Source organism: Puma concolor, chromosome E1 (genome assembly GCF_028749965.1).
Source record: "Puma concolor isolate L17-30 chromosome E1, mPumCon1.1.hap2, whole genome shotgun sequence".
In the NCBI taxonomy this organism is placed as follows: Eukaryota; Metazoa; Chordata; class Mammalia; order Carnivora; family Felidae; genus Puma; species Puma concolor.
In genome coordinates this window covers 48,006,017-48,027,406 of record NC_141680.1, presented here as the reverse complement: position 1 = coordinate 48,027,406, position 21,390 = coordinate 48,006,017, and positions in this window count along the sequence as shown.

Genomic DNA, 21,390 nt, shown 5'->3' with positions numbered 1-21,390 from the left:
GCTTATTGATACAGTTTACAAATTTTTTATATTGTGTAACTAGTAACAGATTATTGCAGTAATGGTTATTTTTACACATATTTAACTTTTATTTTTTTAATGTTTATTTTTGAGAGAGTGGGGGGAGGGACAGAGAATCCCAAGCAGGCTCCTTGATGACAGCGCAGAGTATGACTCTGGGTTCAAACTCACAAACCATGAGATCATGACTTGAACCAAAATCAAGCATCAGACACTTAACCTACCAAGAACCCCTTGTTGTTTTTTGTTTTGTTTAAATATTTATTTTAGACAGCACAAGTGGGGGAGGGGCTGAGAGAGACACAGAATAGGAAGCAGGCTTCAGGTTCCGAGCTGTCAGCACAGACCCTGATGCGGGGCTCGAACTCACAAACTCTGAAATCATGACCTGAGAAGTTGGATGTTTAATCAACTGAGACACCCAGGTGTCCCACCTGTTTAACTTTTAAACCAGAGTTACAAGCTAATTACACACTACTGTTACAATACAGAATCTAACTTTGTATGTATGTATATACATATATATATATATACATACACACACACACACACACACACACACACACACACACACACACCATTACCAGTGGGTTTAAATACTTTGTTTTTATAATGTTAATTAGCATCCTTTTACTTCCACTCAGAGAACTTTAGCACTTCTTGTAAGGCTGTTCTAGTGATTATGAACTCCCTCAGCTTTTGTTTGGGGAGTCTTTCTCTTTCCTTTCCAAAGGACAGTGTTTCTGGGTATAGAATTCTTGGTTGACAGGTTTTTTTTTCTTTCAATATTTTGAACATATCATCCCATTCTCATCTGAGCTAAAATGTTTGTCAAGAAATCTGCCAAGAAACTTACGAGGGTACCCTTGCATGTAACTTCTCTTTTCTCTTGCTGCTTTCAAAATTCTGTCTTTGACTTTTGACCATTTAATGTATCTTCTTGTGCCCTACTCAGGCTCAACCTATTTGGAGTCCTTTGGGCCTCACAAATCTTGACGTCCATTTCTCTCTCCAGGTTTGGGAAGTTTTCAGCCATTATTCCTTTAAATATACTACTTTCTGTCCTTTTCTCTTTCTCTTCTTTTCCTGGCATTTCCATAATGTGGATATTGTTTCTTTTGTATCCCAGAAGGCCTGTAAGGTTTCTTCATTATTTTTCACTTTCTTTTTGCTCTCTGACTGGATATTATCACATCTTCTGTGTTCTAGGTCACTGATTCTTTCTTCTGCATGGTTGAGTCCAGTTTTAAAGCTCTCTATTGAATTCTTCAGTACAGTCATTGTTTTGTTTTGTTTTCCCCAGTTGTATAATTTCTATTTGGGGGTGTTTTGATGGTTTTTATTTCTTTGAACTCTTTGCTCATGCATCATTTATCTAATTTTGTTTAGTTGTCTGATCAGTAGAGAACACATTTCCAAATGAGGAACAGTATTATGGCAATAAAATTTTATAATTTGGTAAAAATCAAATGCATGGTCACCTTAATATATTTTTTTACTTAATTTTTAACAGAATCAATAAATGATATGACTTCTTCTTTTGGATCCTAAGTAGGTAGTATTTTTCCGGTGATGAATTCTTTTTTGGGGATGTTTAAAAGTAAACAGAAATAGCAAAAAGAAAATATTCAAAAACACTGACAAAGTGAGAGCCTATTACTTTATGGCTATGCTATGAAACATGCTTGATAAGCTGCACCCATAAGAATTGCCAGTTGTATGAGTGTGTGTGTTTCATATACTGAAACTTGCCACATAAGAAAATGGGGGGATGGGGGTGTCCAACTTGTAGCTTTTTGAAAACTAGCAGATTGACCAAGATGTTCAAGAAATGGTGTCTTTAAACATGAAGGCATAAAAAAAAGAGGTTAGAGTGGGAGAGAGCCAAAGCATAAGAGACTGTTAAAAACTGAGAACAAACTGAGGGTTGATGGGGGGTGGGAGGGAGGGGAGGGTGGGTGATGGGTATTGAGGGCACCTTTTGGGATGAGCACTGGGTGTTGTATGGAAACCAATTTGACAATAAATTTCATATATTGAAAAACAAAACAAAAAAACAAAACAAAAAAATAAACACGAAGGCATGAACATAAATAGGAACTAGGGAGAAAGATCCCAGTTTAGGAAACAGCGGGTCTAGGTCTGAATCCTGGCTCCCCTATCAGCCAATTATAACTCCTCTGAGCTTCACTTTCCTCATTATAAAGTAGTGGAATGCATCCCTAAGTAACAAGGTTGTTGTGATGATTAAATTAGATTAAATGTGGGCAACTAGCTACCTCTGTTGGTGAAGCATGTGACTCTTGATCTCAGGGTTGTAAGTTCGAGCCCTGTGTTGGGTGTAGAGATTACTTAAAAACAAAAAACTTTTTTAAAAATGAGAGTAAATGTTAGTGGCTTGTGGTTAGGAATCAGGCCTGCCCTCATTTCCAGTCAATAGTGGGAGGTTGGGGGGGGGGTGTCTTTTCTTTCCTGCCTCCATCCACTTTTAACGGGGTATTGTGGTCTCAAAGAGCATGAGTTTTGGTGTCATTTGGACTCTAGCTAAGAATCCTGGCTTTGCTACTTAAAAATTTGTGATCTCAGGGGCCCCTGGGTGGCTCAGTTGGTTAAGTATCTGACTTCAGCTCAGGTCATGATCTCACAGTCCATGAGTTAGAGCCCCACATCAGCTGTGTGCTGACAGCTCAGAGCCTGGAGCCTGCTTCAGATTCTGTGTCCCCACCCCCACCTTCTCATGCTCACTCGCTCGCTCTCTCTCTCTCAAAAATAAATATTTAAAAAAAATTAAAAAGTATTCTGCTAAACAAAACAAAACTTGTGATCTCAGGCAAGTTATTTAATGTCCCTGGGTCTCAGGGACAAGGACACATACCACATTAGGTTAATGTGCAGATTAAATCACATGGTTTATATTTAGCTCTTACCACAGCAAATGATAGGAGATATTCAATACATGCTCTTTTGCTACACTATGTGTCCCTTAAGTGAATGGTCTCACATGCTATAGGTAAATGGGGAATTGGTATAACATGAAGTCATGTTAGTTCTTATGTAACTTTTTTCTAGCCTCTTAATGTTTGAAGCAACCAGAGGTAAGCCTTCCACAGTACCTGCCTCTTTAATAAGAGGAAACTTAACATTCTATGAAGGCCTTTAGGAAACGTTGAGAATACATAGAGCTGCCCTCTTTACCTGCAGAAAAGGACTGACTGATTTTAAGAATCCCCATGTTACCCTCATAGCAAGCTTTCTGGAGAAAATGAGGATACAAATGAAGCTGGGAAGATATTTCCTAACTTTCAACCAGGATAGATTAGTGAACATCACTCCTTAAATCCAATGCCTAATTGTGATTCAACTGGTCCCTATTACAAATTAATGTCTTCCAGGTGTGTGTGTATGTGTGTGTGTGTTTTAAGTAGTCTTCATGCCTAGTGCAGGGCTTAAATCCACAACTCTAAGACCTGAGCTGAGATCAAGAGTAGGATGCTTAACCAACTGAGCCACCCAGGTGCTCCTGTCCTCCAGGACTTTTATCTCAAAAGCACCCTGAACCAGTAGCCCCCAGTTCAAGGTCAGGACGCAATGTGCAGATGACTGTGCAAGTTGAGGTTTAGCGGAGCTCACATTTTATTAGTTTTGACAGGTTTTGCTAGCCCTCTAGTTACAAAGTTGTATAGGTTTTGAGTGGTCTGCCCCAACCTAATTTTGTCCACACCAGCCCACTTTGTAGACTATGGGAGCTTTCTCAGGAACAAATAGATGGTGTGACAGCAGAGACCTTTGTGTCCCTTTCCCTCCAGTGTTTCTTAGGCACGATGTAAAAAAATCTAAGCAAGGTAAGTGTAATAATGAAAACAATGGCTCACATTTACCATGTGCTTTGTACAAATGAGCGAACTCTCCTCTAATTCTCACAACAACCCTGTGAACTAGGGGCTCCATAGGACACCCATTCACTAACTACAGAAACTAAGACTTACAAATTAACATGAGTAAGCGGAGATTAAGTAACTTGCCCAGGTCACCCAGTTGGAAGGTGGTAGAGACTTAAAGCGTGTCTTTTTTCTATGCATTTAAACACATTGTATTGTCTTTGTCAGTTTGTTTTAACATAAATGAGAATTATAGTTACATTGTTTCTTTAATTTACAGGCATTGCCCTATTAGAAAGCCTAAGTAAAGGAAAGCTGTTGATAATTCACAGCTATTTACACTTCACAAGACTCGTGTTTCATTCCAAGAAATCAGGCTCATCAATTATTTGCATTTGGTAACATGTTAATTATACAAATAATTAGCCGTGAGACTAGACATGAACATGAAAGTATAATGAATAGTTTTGCTAATTGCTCTTTTCTGTTATGGACAGTTCCTGATCTGAAGTATTAAATGGCTCCCATATTTGGCTTGCTAGATTCTCTCTTCACTTCATGGAAAAGCCCAATTCAGGGATGACAATTAGATTTTCTCTGTCATGCTAATCCTAACCCAGTGATTATGACTGTTGAGAAGCATTCTAGGAGACTATCTGGGCCCCAGGGGAACTCCTATGGTGATTGATGGGTCTTTTTGCCACAGGTGAGTGTGGCTTGGCAGCAGATGAGCCAGATTTTTGCCATCTCTGGCCTGCTGAGAAATTTGTTTTAACTGCACCCCATAATAGTCCTACAAATGTGCTGTATTCTGGGGTGGAGACACGAAAAAGAATCAGATATGGATTCTGTGTTCTAAAAAGAAAAGCATAAGTGGTCATACATAAATTTAAAGTGCTAAGTGCTCTAAAAGTAATAGTGTGACATAAGGCATCAGAGAAGGGATTGTTTATAGTAACAGGAAGGCTGGGGCAGAGATGGATCAAGTGTCCCTTCTGAGGTAGGCCTTAATACATAGAAATGGGGAGCAGGAGTGAAATGAGGAAGGCTCATTTTTTTTTTTTTTTTCCCATTTTTGGGCAGATGATGAATCACCTGCCGTAATGAAGAAGGAAATGTGAAACAGTGGCCTGTACATGGGAAGAGTTCAGTGCAGCTGGAAGGTAGGAAAATAAAGGAAGGTCAAGTTGGGAAACAAGGGCAGGCCCAGGTTGTAAAGGGCCTGGGAACACCAGATTAGGAATGTTCTAGAACAATGTCTCTCAAGGTGTGTCCACAGGATATTCATACTTTTTACGTAACAAAAGGATCCTGCTGTGAACTATGTGGGAGAAACACTGAATTAAAACAAACAAATTTCTATGCAGGGGGTTTTAGAGCTTTTAAAAGGCTAATGTACACTGTGAATTTCCCAGACAGGCTTGTAGTTTGCAAAAATCCCAAACTTAGTGATCATAAACTTGTCTTTCTTGGAGCACCACATGAGATTAGCATCCGCAGGAACTCTATGAAAGTAGTAATCAACATTACCTGCCAATAGACCAACTGACTGATCTTCTAGAAACCTATATTGTCGTTGCACAAATAGGGAGACAATCATTTGTCCCCAAAGCAGCCTCAATCCCCTCCCTCCCTCCCTGATTCCCCTGTTGCTTTACTGTTACAAGGAGCTGCCTTCAGCAGCTGACCCTTTGCCTTCCTTTCAGCCAGACCCAGTTGCTCTCATTCCTGGAGCTCTGTTCTTGCCCTGAAAGAATTTTGCCTTGTTTCAGGTCTCTAATGGTTTCATGTTTGGAATCTCCTGTCTGTCAGCCTGGACCCCAGATGTGCTGCCTGATGCCCCTTGACCCTTCCCCAGCCTGCCTGTATTCTTTCTTTACTGCTGCCCTGACCTCTAAATACTTTGAGCACTTCTGGTCCTTCTGGTAAACCTGGAGATGTCCCATCTCCAGCTGCTCCCTGTTCTGGGGTACCTGTGGCTCCAGCTGCTTGATCAGAAACAAGACACCTGTGTGCTACATTCTGGGGGGCTGGGCTGATGCATGCCCAGTAAATACCCTTCTGCTACTCTTCCCAGTTATGGTGACGTCCAGGTGAGATTCCATAATTCCCCTTGGGAGGGATGAACAAGAATCCTCTAAATTTCACATCATTTAATTATCTCAGGTGGAGGGGGAGAATCTTAGCAGTGATGTGTTTAGAGCTGCACTCCCCAGAAGCTTCTGTTGATTGGGCAAAATCAGATGGGATCATACAATGTCCTAGAAGGGGGTGTGAAATCTCTAAGTGTTTAGAGATCTGCAGGGCTCCATTAGGCACTCAACAAGAAGCCAACTGTGGTGAGATTAAACCAGCCTGGGTGAGTGGCCAAAACTTTGCCGGGAATAAGAGCATTGACCTGCCAGGCAAGTAAAACTATAGAAAATGAGATGCTGCCACTATAAATCAACTGTTGTGACCCCACAAAAGGACTTGGGATTCATTGTAAGAGTGGGCAGCAAAGACTGTGGCCCCAAAAGGCCTACCAATTTTTGGAAATGTTAGGAAAAATAATGAACAAAAATACAGAGATATTACCTTACCTTTATAAAGAATGTGCAGTTCGAGTGGATGCATTTCAAGAAAGGAATAATGGAGTTCGCAAGGCATTTTAAGTCAGGGGGCTGCAGGAGCTTCAGTTTGAAACCAGGGTGGAGGCTGGAGGCTGACAGGGGAAATGCTCCAGTCTAGAAAATTCTGAAAGGCACGGATAATGTGAACATAGACCAAAACCCACTTATTAGAAGGAGAAGTATTCTGAGATAGGGTCAAGGAAGTAAAAAAAGGTTACTAAATGTATGGAACTCCTTACCCCCCAAGAGGTGGCATAGGCTGAAAATAGAAATAGCTTCAAAGCTGCTTACATAACGTTGTGGCTGCTGGAACTATCCTGGGTTGTTGAGGGAAAGGTGATTGTTGTAGATAATAGAGAGGCCAAGTGTGTCTTCCTAAATACAGCCCTATCCTCACCCTCAGCATCGGTGGAAAAGATCCTGCGTTGGACCACACATTCCAATCTTACTTTTTTAAAGTATTGTCCTCTTTATCAGGTGCCTACCTAATATTAGGCATCATGGTCAGCACTTTTATATACATTATCTTTAATCCTCATTATACTGCAGGAGATAATAATTACCCCCATTTCATAGGTGAGAAACCACTCAAGTTGAATAATGACTCAAGGTCACATACCCAGTAACTGGAGGAGCTGAGAGTTGAGGCTTAGACACACTCCTAATGACCCTACTGCCTCTCCTCTCACACATTTCTTTTCTGGCCTTCATGTTTAAATTTAGCCTAAGACTTTACCACCTCAAATTCCAAAACTGCTGGTTTTGTCTTTTGCTCATTGCTGGAAAAAAAAATTATCTCAGCCATCACAGGACTTGCACATTTGTTCATAGACTTCTACAGTTCAAAGTGCCCAGCTGGAGAGAGGGGGACATTAGGATCCTGGGGCTGAGACAAGATGGCGAATGGAGGAGTCTAACAGATCAGGCATTGTGAGTGTTTTGACATGTAATTCTCCCAGCACCCCATGTGAATTTCCATTTTGGAGTTGAGACTGGGTCTCGGATTATGTCACATGCCTAAGAGCCCATGGTGCATAGGCAATAGACCCAGTATGTAAAACTACATCTGTTTGGCACCAAAGTTTGCCTCCCTGGAAGGAGAGACCATTACATCTCTGTGCTATTTCCTTATAACCTCAGAGGTTGCCTCCATTACCACAAACCACAGAGGGCTCTCTGCTCTACACCTTTGCTAAGTCCACTGCTGGCAGGGGCGGAGGAGTTCTGTGCCATACAGATATTCAGGTTGGAATTATGTCAAACAGATTGTGATCAGTCCCACCCTTTACCTTGTCAACATTTTTCCTAGTCAGCTGTAGTGCTGGTTTTTCACAAGACAGATGGATATTCTGATTGCTCTAACTCAGGGTTTCTCAACCTCAGCATATTGATATGTGGGCAGGATACTTCTTTGTTGTTGGGGGATGTCCATCGCATTGTAGAATGTTTAGCAACATCCCTGGTCTCTAGACCACCAGCTAGCAGTATCCTCCACTAGCCGTCAGTAACCTCTCCCCTCCCTCACCAGTTGTGACAACCAAAATGTCTGCAGACCTTACCAAATGTTGCCCGAGATCACCCCTGGTTGAAAACCACTACTGTAAGTCCGAGAGAGCTATAGGATATCCTTTTCTACCAAAAACCCAACAAACCTCACTCTCCCACCTTACCCTGCCCCCCCCCCCCCAGGGTAAGCCAAGGAGAGATGACACCTGTGGGTGGGGTTGGGCTTTTCTGGTTGGGGGGAGGGAACAGCACAAATTGCTGGCCCTGTACTTACTTGATGCCCCCACGAGACGTGAAAAATGTAGAGCTTTCAATGTGCAGATGGCTCGCGCTGCTTAATTACCAGCCGAAAGCATGCTAACATTTTCCTCCCTCTCCCTGCCTGCAACAGCCCGCCAGGAGCAGTGGAGGCATTAACAACAGGGAGCAGTTGCCCTTTCCCGCATCCTTATCACACACTAATTATTTTATTCTAAAGAGACAAAGTAGAGAGAATGTAACATATGATTCTGACGACAAACACTTAAAGAAAAAAAAAAAAAAACTCTGCTTTTCCTAGTGACTAGAGCATTGGAGCTGGTTGCTAAGCAACTGGCAAACTGCAGACTCCTGTACTGGCCATGCTGGTTTCGGAAATGAGCCATAAAAGGAATTCCCCAGTGAGAAGGGATCCCATACCATTGCCTGGTTGCCATGGACACCATACATAAGTGATGGATCCTGGGTTACAGGCCCTGCTTAAGAAAAAATGTTGCCCCTGCTTAAGGCTTGAATGGTATGAGAAAGGTATGGAAGCCTTCTTCCCCTACGTTATCCATGTAGGCACGTCCCATCCCCTGCTTCTCCACGTGTTCCTCTGAAAGAGAGGTCTGAATCTAAGTGGCTGAGACATTCCATCCAATTTCAGCTCTGCTCTTATTTAATATGTTCCAGTCTTTGCTCGAGTTGGAAGGGAGTCTGCAATCTGGAAAGCAAATTTTTAAGCAAGAAAAGATGCCTCGGGTGGCAGACAGGCTGTCTGTCTGTCTATCATCCACCCCTGTTTGGGGGCCACACAACGCCAAGATCAGGCACAAGGGCAACTCTCTATGTTCACACTTTCTATTGGAATTTTGGAAAACAAGAGAGATTAGCAGGGAAAAAGACAATAGCCGTGACTCCAAAATGAAATTGGCATGTCATGCGGAGCACGGCACACAATAGGCCACTGCAGTTCTGTCAGAAATTAGAAACAGACTTCAGATAATAGGAGTGAAAAATGTGAGGCAAATATAAAGACATAGAGTTTAAAATACAAAGATGTGCAGGTTTAACGGGGCTTCCTATGCTAAACAGTAGAAGAGAGAGGCCCTGTAGCATCACCGACCACTTCCTCATGGATGAGAGACTTGGGACACTGGCCTCTAATCCCCATCTCATAGAGGAGGAGACGGACCCAAAGAACAGCAGTGATTTGCTCGAGGTCATAGAAGGGAAACATTGCTGAAGGGTGATCTATGAAGCACAACTCTGCATTTTTAATACTGATGCATAACAAATTGCTGTTTTAAGCTGCTAAATTTTAGAGTTAACATTGATTATCTTACAGTTTCCATGGGTTGGAATCCAGAGCATCTCAGCTGGGTGCCTCAGATTTCAGGGATCCTTCACAGACTACATCAAGGTGGTAGAGGGACTGCAGTCATCTTGAGGCTCAAATGGGGTAGATCACTCACCTGGTTTTTGGCAGAGACTTCTCACCGACCGGAGACTTCAGTTCCTTGGTACGTGGGCTTCTCCATAAGAGCAGTTTACGGCACAGCAGCCGGCTTTCTGCAAGCCAAAGAACACCTAAGACACCTATGATGGAAGCAGCAGTCTTTATTTTTCTTTTTCAACTTTGGGAAGAGCACAGGCAGAGGAGGGGCGGAGAGATGGAGGACAGAGGATCTGAAATGGGTCTTCACTGACAGGCTAACACAGCAAGCCCAATGTGGGGCTCAAACTCATGAACCACGAGATGATGACCTGAGCTGAAATCAGACACTCAACGGGCTGAGCCGCCAGTTAACCTAAGCTCAGAAGTGCTATCCCATCATTCCCATCCTATTCATTAGAATCAAGTTACTAGGTCCAGCACATACTGAAAGGAGAGGATTCCATGACAGTATGGGTGCCAGGAAGTGGGGACCATGGGTGGCCATCTCAGAGGCTACCACAGTGATCAAGTATGCTTCCTGGACCCAAACTGGGAGTGGGAGAGACGAGGGGTGGAGACTGGGCTCCCAGTTAGGCATGGAACACACAGGAGGGCAGAGCAAAGGTGTCTAGAAGGGGCAGCTAGGGGGATTGGAGGGGGGATGGGAGACCAACAGCAGAGAAGGGAAAGAGAACCTGGTGGAATGGGGAGAGGCAGGTGGTAGAAGAGGGGAGTTGAAATGAAGGACATAAATTATAAGAAAGCAGGATGGAGAGTGAATTGGATGAGTCGAAAGGAATAAAGACTGAGAGTGGAGAGCAGAAACAGGAGGGAAAGAGAGCTGGGAAGCCAAAGGCTTCAGCAGACAGTGCAAGAGAGCAGGGGAGGAAGTGAGGGTGGGAAAACTGTACAGAAGAGATAGAGAAAGGGGGAGGTGTTATGGGACACTGGCAGCGGTAGCAACGGGGGAAAATAACATTGACGATAATATTTATTGAGTGCTAAGAACTTGACATGCATTACCTCACTTAGTCTTCATACCAGCCAACACTGTAGATGCTGTTATTTATAGCATTTCAGAAATGGGGAAATTGAACTTTAGGATGAAGTACCTGCCCAAGGCTGTAGAGTTGGAAAGTGGCTGCAGGTGGGTAGTAGCTGGGCACCTTTCCACACAGCAGACCTCAGACAGACTTGGTCATCTTGGTCAAGGGAGGCTGAGGACTGGGGAGTTTACTCTCTTACCTGTACCTGGATGTCCTCTCCTGTCTCTTCTGCCATGCCCCTGGAGCCCCGTGTCCCAGCACAGATTTGGAAGCCTGGATTCCTTGCCGGTAACAGTAGCCTCATCAAACCTGAGGTGCAAGGCGAGTGCCTCAGTCTATGATGTGTAGTCACATATTAAAACTGTTCTGCTACCGGGTGCCGGAGTGGCCAAGTCAGTTAAGCGTCTGACTCTTCAGTTCGTGAGTTCAAGCCTCGCACCAGGCTCTGTGCTGACAGTGCAGAGCCTGCTTGGGATTGTCTGTCGTCTTCTCTTTCTGCCTCTCCCCAGCTCACACATGTTCGTTTTCTCTCAAAAATAAAAATAAATAAGCACACAAAAAACTGTTCTATACTGTATTTCTCTACACCTGCATTACTAAGGGCCATGAGGACACCATGTCTCATTCTTCAAATCTCCCACTGTGCCTTGAGCTGTCTTGAGTAAGCATTCAACAAAATGTGTGGAACCAAACATTTACTTCTTCTGAATCCACTGAGAAATTTTGCCTTAATAGCTTCACAGCAAAGAGGGACAAGATGGCCCTCTCCCTCTTAGGCCCAGCTCTTCACTAGCTGTTTGACTCTGGGCAAATTACTTAACTAGACTGGAATGCAGTATCCTTATCAGTTAAGCAGACAGGTTGGCTAAATGATCTTTAAAGTCTTTCCTAACTCTGAAACCTCACGAATTACATATTAGAGACTAGAGTTAGGAGTCCAAGTGGAAATGGTCAACGGATCTGATACAGGCCGCCACTTAGGCGGACTTGATATAGAAGTGTTCTGGATTCCATTTTGCCAAGATGCCAATCCATCAATATGCTTCTCAAGGGAATCTCAGCTCTACTTGTCGGTGGCATGTGTGTGCAATACAGACTCCACGAGCTCAATTCATTGAGCTCCTGCCAAGGTCTCTCTGATGCTGTAGGAGGAACTTATCAACTCTCAAGAGACCAACTGGGGCACCTGCCAAAGTGACATTACAGATAAAGAGCAAAAGGACTTGAGGTTACAGGGTCACCAAGACTATGTAATGGGAATTAGGATGCATGGATTTAATCACACTTTTCCAGTTGTCCGTGTTTGGAGCTGGTCCCTAAATAAAGTATAGTGTCACATACCTCCTTTTGGACCCTGCCCATCTGGGCAAGTTATAGTTTGCCTCCCACACCAGGGTCCCCAAGGTACCCAGGATAGGAGAGCACTTTTGAAAATCATCTAAGCAGTAAGCATATGCTAACCCTGGAAATCCACTAATGGTGGATCAAAGATCATCTTAGAGTAAAGGCTGTATTTATTTTCTTCTATACCCTCCATCCACTAAAAGTGATGGATGGGAGCATTTTGAAAGGGCTTGATATTAATCTATTGGGTGTGGCCACAGGCCACATTTCCTAGGCTTTCTGCACAATAAAGATATTTTGAGGGGTATACTTTAATTTCCTAATAATGAGTCTCTAAAAACAAAAACTCTACACCCAACATGGGGCTTGAACTCACGACACCAAGATCCAGAGTCCCATGCTCCACCAACTGAGCCAGCCAGGCACCCTAAAAACCTTTTCTGATTTGCAGAAAATTCACCTAGAAGACATCAGTAAGGAATAGTTATTTTAGCGACTTTCAGGAGCAATGGAGAGCCCTACCCTCATCGCACATGTGCTCTGAGAAGCTAAGTGTTGCAGATGTGTTGGTGTCCTGCCCACAGCCATTCACATTTCAGGCATTTACCTATGACTTGGCTTCCAACTGCCAGCACCTACTATCCAAGAGCTTTCTTGGATTGTGGTAGGCCTTGCCATGTAGAGGGTAGAAGGGCTGGGAAATTAACACCCCCTTCCCTGAATGCAGTCTTCAAACAATGACACTGGAGCCAGTGTGTGAACAGCCCCAGGCTCCCTCACCCCCTGGTGGTATAAACCTGAGGTGTGCCTTCTACCCAGAGGTTCCCAACAGGACTGAGCCCACTTGCCCACCTAGTGCCTTCCGCGTCCTATCTTGAATGGACTTCCTTCCCTTTATTACTTTCCAGCCTCTGCTGGTGTTTCCTGGCATTACCTCCCTAGGAAACCATTTGCATGTAAACCCTTATCTCCAGGCCTGCTGCTAGGGGAGCCCCAACTTCTTCTAGGCCCATAAGAAGGAACAGAGAAAAATGTTGATCAAAAGAAGGATTTCTGGGGGTTCTTGGGTGGCTCAGTTGAGCATCTGACTTTGGCTCAGGTTATGATATCATGGTTTGTGGGTTTGAGCCCTGCATCAGGCTCTATACTGACAGCTCAGAGCCTGGAGCCTCCTTCAGATTCTGTGTCTCCATCTCTCTCCGCCCCTCCCGCATTTGTGCTTTGTCTCTGTCTCCCAAAAATGAATAATTTCCGTAAGTGTATGCTCCCATGGTACATTTAAGAGCTTATTTAGAGCTTGTTACCTACCTTTCCAGAAATGCTATGGTAAGAAGTGCTGCAGACCAATCAGAAATGGAGATATGAAGCATCTCTGAAACAGTCCTGGAAGTTCCTAGGAACATTGGCTTGATTACAAAATTTGTTTACTCACGACTTTCCTGCGGAGAAATGCAGCATGCCTGTAGTGATAGCCAAGGGCAGCACCCTTGAGACTTACGTCCGTGGAGTCCTCCAGAAAAACATGCTGACTTGGGCACAAGGGTCTTGTCAGAAGACACAGTGCTGGAGCTCGGTGGGGCTTGCACCCAAAATCATCTAGTTTGCCTCCAGCAGCATCTGGTCCTGAGGCTGCCCCAGTGCAGAGGAATGGGGGAGGGGAGAGCAGAGACACCCTAACTCGAAGGGCAACTGAATAGGAAGCAGCTTACAGCATGTGGGCTCAATTTTCCTCAAAAAAGCTCATAATATAACTTGTCAAGAATGGCACTATGAACCCAAATTATAAGATAATTGTATTCAGTCCCAAATTTAACACAATAAAGGTTATTTGTGCTCCTGCCCTAGCAACCATCTCATAGTGGGGAGAAAAATACCATACAAAAACAAAATGTAAACTCACAAAGTAGTAATAAAACCAGCACACAACTATTCATTTCAAGTCTATTTTGAAAAGCCTTTGATAATACCAGTAATTCCCTGTAAAGCTTCTCTTCTCTTGCCACAGTTCCCTTCTGGAGATAGAAAACGGTTTACTGTTCTACAGCCCTACTTTTACAGAGATAAAGTTCACTTTATTTCTCAATTTTAAATGTCATTCTTAAAAAAAAAAAATACCAGAAATCCCTGACCACCTCCATGTAGCACATGGACAGGGCTTAGTGGCAATACCAACATGAATCCCCCTTGTTTGCATAACAAGATTCATTTGATGGTCTCAGCAAGGTCCTCAAATGTAGCCCAAGAACCTTGTCCACAAGATACTAAAACACTTCAATAAAAAGAAAATTCAACCATGTACCCATTTCAAAATATTCTGATGCTTCAGAGCATCCAGGTTGAGCGTCATCCCTTGTATGTCCTGGGTGACACCATAGAGGCTCAGCTTCATCAGGGGGTGACTGGCAGGTCTATCTCCAATGGAGGAAGGAGAGGGAAGGGGTCTGAGGTGCTCTTGGGTACAAGAACAGAAATATCAGACAAGCTCACGTGAGGGCGATGGCTGTAAAATCTCATGAACCCTGCAGAAATCTGAGCAATCAGGCCTCAGGAAGAGTGGGAACAAGCAGCAGTTGTTGCTGGAGAGCTAGGTGGTGAACAGAAGGCAGGCAGATGCCCCTAGAAGGGAGCAGGCACGCAGACGATAGCCTCTGTGAGGTAGAAAGGCAAAAAGGAAAAGAAGGTGGGGCACTGAAGAGAAAAAGATTGCAGGAACAGAGCAGTGAAGCATCGTCATCAACAAATGCTTCGGCCAGCAGTCAGCAGCTCACTGGCGCTAAAGAGGTGCGGTCCCTGATGAAGTGGCAGCCTGCAGACCCAAAGCCCTTTCAAGTTACCGCATTGGTCTTTGTGATTCACATGGAACTGGTCATTCTAATTTACATTTTGATTTTATGAGCTATTTTTAAAGAGTTAAAGTTGTATTAATGGAAATGATGTGCACGAACTTGACGAAGTCCATGTATTTTTTTAAAGTATTTAATCTCTACACTCAACGAGGGGCTGAACGCATGATCCCCGGATCAAAAGTCATACCCCCTTCTGAGCCAGCCACACATGCTCCCCCCCACATATGTACTTTTTATACATTAGTTTTAAAGCTTTAATAACTTGCCTTACATGTGCGATAGAAATAATTTGTACTTGTAGTTCAGGCTACTCTGATGTTTCTTGTTACAGTGGACTTCAGTTTGCTTCACTAAGTTTATTTCCACATATATGATGGCTATTCTTTGTCCCAAAATATATGCCCTGAACTTTAATAAATCCGTGCTTAAATCCTACTTCAATTTTTATCAGAAATGTTTCCTGGATATCTATGATGGGGTATTTTTGGTTTTTGTTTGTTATTTATTTATTTTGAGAGAGAGTGCAAATGAGCGGGGTGGGGGCGGGGGAGAGAGAGAGCGCGCGAGAGCGAGACAACCTCAAGCAGGCTCCATGCTCATCACAGAGCCCAATGCAGGGCTCGATCCCACAACCCTGGGATCATGATCTGAGCCAATATCAAGAGTTGGCCTCAACCATCTGAGCCACCCAGGCACCCCGGATATCTATCATGTTAAAGGCACTGTGCTAAACATTAATATGGGAACAGAGATGAGCAAAGCATAGCCCTGTCTTTAGGGATCTTATAAATCTTATAATGTGAAAGTGGAGATGGGGAGTGGAAGGAGAATTAGACACAATTAGACATATATACCAGTAACTGTAAGGCAATCAAGGCAATAAAGATCATTGTCAGCTTCAATGCAGGCTCTTCTTTAAGCATTCCCAGCTCTGAGACTGGAGCCTTTGACCACCCCTCAATCTCTCATACGTCTCCCCAGTCTCTGTCTAAAACCTACCCCTCTCTTCATCCTATTCATTGCATAACCAGTCTTGGCAGATCTTCCACAGCATGTGGTCTCTCTGGAACCTCTATAGCATTTGTTTATTCCAGTATGACGGGAGTTATCACTGGAGGCTAAGTACAGCCTTTAAGATAATCTGAGTCAACTGATGCAATGCACCTCTCTCAGGGAGACCCTGCACACTGAAAATTTGCCTGAGCTGTGGGGTAACTGGATCCCTTTTGCTACTCACTTACTGGGCTCTCATTTCCGGCTTCATTTGGGACTTCACATTTCTGATTTCTCTCATTAGGATTCTTTATGCTCTGATCAGACTGGAGTATGTGCGTGCATGCACACATCAGAGAACTCTGAGGGGTTTGCCAACCCTCATTCTCTCTCTTGCCTTCCTGTCCACAGTTGCCTCTCAAAATCCAGGTGAGAGGCTGCTCCATATTATTCATGTTGACTTACGTATCTCCACCAGCCTGTCTCTGGAGACAGCCTGAACACCGAGGACAAGATGGGTTTCGTGCCTGTGAAGACACAGTGTCTTGTAAGGCCAACCACAAAGTATCATCCTGGCCACCCTGTCCCTGGATGTTGGATACAGTAGTTCCTGCCTTTATTCCCTCTGCCCTGATTCTAATGGTTGTAGGAATCCAATGCCCAGGATTTTCTAGACACCTCTGGCCCGCAGCCTAACTGCCATGGGGGTGGTAGTCAACTCTACTGCTTTGGAAGGGCGGCCTTCAGCACAGACCCTGGCCAAAAGCATCTGATTCTTATCAGAGGCTGAAGGACAGGTTTTACCAGAGTTCCTATGCCCAAACTTGAAAAGCAAGTTCATCTACCCCTTTACACACTTGGACTTCCCTCCTATTCTTAAGAAAAAGTCAAATGCTCCACCTCCAATAATGACTAGAGATCCCTGTGTAGCTTAATGACTACTGGCTGCTGGTCACTAGAGCCAGGCTGGCCCGTTGTAACTATTTCCTGGGACTTGGGAGTTCACTGTTAAAAACAGAAAAGTCCCAAGTAACCTGATACAGATTGATCAATTTAACTATAACTTATCGTCTCAGACCTGTTCCCCAGGATCCATGGGACCTACAGCTTAGGCAAATCTGTGGGGGGACAAAGAGCTAGATCTGGAACTGCAGGCGGTAGCTGTCCTTTGCCTTATTCAGAACTCTTGCTGCGTTCAGAACCCTCATGTGTACACAAGGCAGGCTTTGTCCCCCTAGATTTGGATGGGGAAGGAGCAAGAAGGAACAGAGATTTTCACAATCATCACATACCTAGAGTACATTTCTAAGTCTTGTCAACGTGGGATGTTGCTAGGTTATTTGTAGACTGAGAAATATAGGACTGTTATGAATTGGACCAGGGACCTGCAACACCCAAACCTTCCTTTCCTCCACCTATACTCCTTCCTGCAAGGTCACAAGGGAGTCTACACTCACTGAGGGCAAAGGAACACTTACTTCTGCTGGCACTTTGGCCCCAAACCCTGTTGTCAAACTCCAGTGAACTGGCCTGTGTCCCTGAAAAGGCTCCCTCTGGCCGAATCAGAACCAAAGCACAAAATCCAAACCTTAGCTCAAACCACTGCCATGGGAGGAAAAGCCATGTCGGGAGAGTCACTGGTGAGCACAACCAAAGAACAAGGCCAGGGCACAAAGCAAGACAGTATTTGCACCAATGGCTAAAGCCAGGCAGGTCTCCTAGCGAGGGCATTAGGTGTGTCAGTTGGGCCTGAAACTACTACCCCCAGCTCCTCAATAATTCCTCAACTCTCTGGAAGCACTGGCATCCAAAAAGAGGCAGTGGCTGGGTCTCCAGGCCATGCTTTATTTTTCAGGAATCTTTACAGGTACAGTATCCGAACAGACTAGGCGTGTGCTCTGAACCTCTAATTATTTTACTTTATTTTCACTTTATTAAAAAAACTTTTTTAATGTTTATTTATTTTTGAGAGAGAGAGACCACGTATGAGCAGGGGAGGGGCAGAGAGAGAGGGAGACACAGAATCCAAAGCAGACTCCAGGCTCTGAGCTGTCAGCACAGGGCCCAACGCAGGGCTTGAACCCACGAACCCTGAGATCCTGACCTGAGCCAAAGTTGGACGCTTAACCTACTGAGCCACCCAGGCACCCCTGAACCTCTATTTGAAAAGCTCTATCTCTGGGGCCCTGGTGGCTCAGTCAGTTGAGCATCTGATTCTGGATTTTGGCTGTGGTCATGATCCCAGGGCCATGGGATCGAGCCTTGTATCAGGCTCTGCACTGAGTGTGGAGCCTGCTTGAGATCCTCTTTCTCTCTCCCCTCTGCCCCTCTCCCCAGCTTGTGCTCTCTCTCTAAAAATAATAAACAAAAACTCTATCTCTGGGTCTGTGGCCAATAAAAATACCCTAATTTGACAAATTCATTGAGCTTGCCTCCTTTTGGGGGAGGTGTTTCCCCTGCCTTGGAAGCCACCACTGTGCAAGTATCCAGAAGACGGGTGGTCAAGAGCCCTAGGCTTTAGTATCTTTGAAGATATATATGATTGGTTTGAGATAAATCATTAAACTTCTCAGTTTCCTCACCTGTAAAGTTGACTGGTCTAACCTTTTGGGATTAAGATTTCTTCCAGCTTTGTCATTCATCAGTCTGTCTCTGTCTCACGCACACGCACACACACATACACACACTTTCTTATTCTGATTCCTGGATATTAACTCAAACGCCATGCTGAGTCACATTAGAGCCTAAAGCAACAGAGGAAAGAAAAATCATTAATACTGGTCTTCTCTTTATTTAAAATGTTGATATCTTGTTCATCATTGATTTTTTGCATTAATTTGGATTTTTAAAATATTGATTAATATTTTAATTAATTAATATTTAATTTTTGGTGCCCCCTGAAACTGTACACGCAGGGTAAGTGCCTTGCTGGCCTCGCCCTGGTTCCAGCCCTTCTTTACATCTGGGTGAGCTGCCTGATGAGGAAAGAAGGGATGAAATGTGGCCCACTTTACAAAGTTCCCTGGTGACAGCCACACAGTTATTGTATTATCAGTAAGCCACCTATACTTTCTCATTGTTTCTGTTGTTTGTTTTGTTTCCTACAGCCTAAAAATTCTTTGAGAAGGGGGACCCTCTGGTCTGCTTTATTGTTTATTTTGCTTTTTATCCCTCCTTCCACATACCAAATGCCAAGCACAGAGTTAAGCACTGAACGCAGGACCCACACTGAATCCAGATTTCACAGCCGCCTTTCTCTTGACCTTTCACAACACAACTCTTTATCATTAAAAAAAAAAATTTTTTTTTACAGGTGCCTGGGTGGCTCAGTTGGTTAAGCGTCCAACTTCAGCTCGGGTCATGATCTCGCTGTACCTGTGTGGGGCTCTGTGCTGACAGCTCAGAGCCTGGAGCCTGCTTCAGATTCTGTGTCTCACTCTCTCTGCCCCTCCCTGCTTGTACTCTGACTCTGTTGAAAATGAATAAATGTTAAAAAAAAATTTTTTTTTAATTTTCTTTTTTAAGTTCAGACAGTAGAAAAGCAGCTGGACAGCCGGAAAAGTAAAACAGTTGTTTTAGCACACCATTACCAGGTAATGAAAAAAGAAATTTGGGCTTTATTCCTTGCTTTTGCCTTTCAGAGTCAAGAGAACCAGAGGAGAGGCAGACTTAGACAAACAGGTCTCATGGGACCGTGAGGATTCCAGAACCTCCTCATTTTGAGAAGGGTCACCATTCTTTGACCTAAGAAACCAAAGGCTGCTGGTTACCTTTGGGCTTGCAACAATGTCTGTAGGAAAACATCTTCAAAGCAAACGAGCCCTGGGCTCAGGATGTAGAGCAGAGGGCACAGTGCTCAGGTGGTACCTCTGCAAAGTCTGCATTAGAGGACATTTTAAAGGGATTTTATTTCTTTCAATTACATGTGTTAATAAAGGCGAATCTCTGTGCAAATGTATTCGTGCTGAAGTCCTGAAAGCCTTTATCAGGTAAACAAGTGATCATGGGTGTCCAGGAGCTATAGTGAGGGAACGCACCAGGCTGCACCTCTTCTTTGGCCACCCGCTGGTTCTGTGCCCTTGAGCAAATCGCTTTCCCTCTCCCTGCTCCATGGTCTTGGTCTATAAAAGAGGGTCTGCACTAGAGGCTGCTAAAATGCCCTCTCCCTCTGATGTCATAAAGGCGGCACTCTTAAAGGACTGGGCAAAGTTTGTTTGTTAAATATTCTCTCCTGTCTCTCTGTCCTGGTGGCCTTTTTTCATAGATAGTGTCAAATTCTTTTTTTTTTTTTTCTTTTTTTAGGGGAAGGGAGGGGCAGAGAGAGAGGGGGAGAGAGAATCCCAAGCAGGTTCCATGCTCAGCACGGAGCCAAACACCAGGCTCCATCCTATAAATAACCATGAGATCATGACCTGAGCCAAAATCAAGAGCCAGAAGCTCAACTGAGAGAGTCACCCAGGTGCCCCAATAGTGTCAAGTTCTTAATTAGTAGGTCTCAAAGATGTACATTTGGGAGGAATGAACATTTACCTTTTTTTTTTTTTTTTAAGATTATTTTGAGAGAGTGTGCTCATGGGCATCAGTGGGGGAGGGGCAGAGAGAGGGAGAGAGAGAATTACAAGCAGGAATTGCTGTCAGTCTGCTGTCAGCCCTGAGGTGGGGCTCGAAACCACGAACCCCGAGATCATGACCTGAGCCAAAATCAAGAGTCGGATGCTCAAGAGCCACCCGGGTGCTCTGGTTTACCTTGTAGAGCAGAGAAATAGAGCTTGCTTAGGCAACTAACTGAAGCAAGCTGCACCTCCACAAGAATGAAATGGAAGCATGAAAAATTGTGCAAAACAGGGACTCTGTGCAAGCAAGGGACATTTGTATTTTTAAAAAGATTTTCAGGGGCGCCTGGGTGGCTCAGTTGGTTGAGTGGCCGACTTCGGCTCAGGTGACGATCTCGCGGTCCGTGAGTTCGAGCCCCGCGTCTGGCTCTGTGCTGACAGCTGGGAGCCTGGAGCCTGCTTCAGATTCTGTGTCTCCCTCTCTCTGACCCTCCCCCGTTAATGCTCTGTCTCTCTCTGTCTCAAAAATAAATAAACGCTAAAAAAAAAATTTAAAAAGATTTTCATTCCATTTGCAACATCTTTGTGCTTCCTTTATGAATTTCTCCATCTCTTTCAGCTCTACAATGAGCTATTTTTAAGACTGTTTTTCTTTCATACAGTAATACCGTTCAGATAGGCAACTTAATTGTCATCAGACCTTTTCTTAGTCTTTCAAGACCTTTTGTTACGGTGAAATAATTTTAGGCACACCAAGCACAGATCCATTAAATACTTTCCTTATTTCACTAATGAACTGTTGTGGGTGGTAAAAATTAATTTCATTCCACCCATGATACCTACATATCTGTTCAATTTTTATAGTTGAGAAATGGAGGTTGCAAATAACTGCACTCAAATGAAAATCCCCTCT